Genomic DNA, 2,055 nt, shown 5'->3' on the forward strand with positions numbered 1-2,055 from the left:
ACCAATTTTCACAACTTGAATTTGACCTGGAATCAGTGTCACTGGCTCTAGAGTTCTCAGATCTAGTCCAGCTGATCCAGGAGTTGCTCTGACAGACAACTCAGCTCTGTTATCAATTTTCCACATCCTAATTGGTTCTTTATCTGGGGTATTGTATACACTAATCATTCGATTCAAAGGAGTGATGCCTGGTGCAATGGGTCTGTTATTTAATTGGGACACTGCCTGTAACAAATTTAACTTCCAATTAGTCAAATCATGCTTGTCATTTAATTTTCTCAACATTTCTTTCAACAGTCCATTCATTCTCTCAATCAGCCCAGCAGCTTGTGGATGATAAGGAATATGATAAATCCATTCAACATGTTTCTCCCTTGCCCATTATTTTACTTGTTTTCCAGTGAAATGGGTCCCATTGTCTGTTTGTATCTGAAGGGGAATCCCATAAAATGATTCCAATTTTCTGAGACATTTTAAAGTAGAGATCTGATTTGCATATTTACAAGGATGAGTCACCAACACACCTGAATATGTATCTACAGCCATACATACATATCTACACCCCTGTGACATGTGCAAAGGGCCAATGAAATCCATCTGCCAGATCTGACCTGGTCCCTTTCCTCTATGTATTTGCCCCTGCACATGCTGTGGTGACCCTCTTTTCTGACGCTGACATGCTTCACATTGCTGTATTGCAGTTTTTACGTCATCTGTTTTCAAATCTATTCCCCTATTTTGTGCCCACTGCTATGTTCCCTGGATTCCCCAGTGTTCGGCTTTCTGGTGTGCCCATCTGGCCAAGCCTACAATGGAGTCACGATCCACAGGTAATGCTCTAACAATCCCATCAACATGTCTGTTGTCTAGAGCTTCAACATCTGTATTTTTTGTGTGGGCATCAACATGAGTCACTGTCACTGGTATTGATTGTACTTTTTCCCAAATGTCCTTCCACAACTCTTTTCCCCAAACTTCTTTGTTTTGAATCTTCTAGTTATTGGTATGCCACGTTGGCATCCACGTTGTCAATCCATTAACCACTGACCATGAGTCTGCGAAGATATGAACCCCTTGCACACCTGCCTGTGAAATCACCATGTGTACTGCTTTTAGTTCAGCCCACTGAGTACTTCCTCCTTCTCCCATCTCTTCCAGAGTCTGAGACTTCCCTAGATTATAAGCACCTGCTTTCCATCTCCTCTTTCCTACCTGCCACCGAGCTGAACCATCAGTAAACCAAGCCTGCTGCTGTTCTTCTGGGCTCAATTCATCCCATCGTTTCCCTGGTTTGATGGGATTCTGCCAACAGTTCTACTTCAAAAGCTTGTTCTTTCTCCTCAGGGACATCAGCTATTTGCTCATAAAGAACAGAAACAACTTTCTCTCCTAGTTTCGCCCTCTCGGACACATACCATTTCCATTTAATGATGTTAGCCTCCTGAGCTGTTCCTATCCTATGAGTAGTAGGCTCACTCATCACCCAGTTCAGTATTGGAATATGAGTTCTCATCAAAACATCATGTCCAACAGTTTGTGCCTCAGTTTCTAACAAGGCCCAATAACATCCTAACAGCTGTTTTTCAAAGGGCGTGTACCGGACTCCTGCTGGGGGCAGTTTCCTAGACCAAAAGCCTAGTGGTTTTCTTATTCTCCCCTGTTTTTGCCACAAACTCCAGTTTGCATAATCATTAATGGCAGACACCTGTAGCTCCACAGGTCCTGACTGCATTTGTCCCAAAGACACAGCTTGTTGTATAGCTTCTTTAGCTAAATCAAAAGTTACTTGTTGTGGTTCCTCCCACACAAAAGCCTCTTTTTTACTGGTCACCTGATACAATGGTTTCAATATCTGCCCCACATGAGGAATGTGATTCCTCCAGTATCCAAATAATCCAATTAATTTTTGCACATCATTTTTTGTGTGTGGAACTGCAAATGCAACATTTTTTTTCTCGTGACTTCTGAACAATCTCTCTCTCTCCCTTGTTCCAACAGATCCCAAGAAACTTCACATTCTGAGATGGGCCCTGCACCTTAGCTGGATTAACCTCC

The sequence above is a fragment of the Nematolebias whitei genome, chromosome 20 (genome assembly GCF_014905685.2).
Source record: "Nematolebias whitei isolate Nwh7 chromosome 20, NemWhi1, whole genome shotgun sequence".
Lineage (NCBI taxonomy): Eukaryota > Metazoa > Chordata > Actinopteri > Cyprinodontiformes > Rivulidae > Nematolebias > Nematolebias whitei.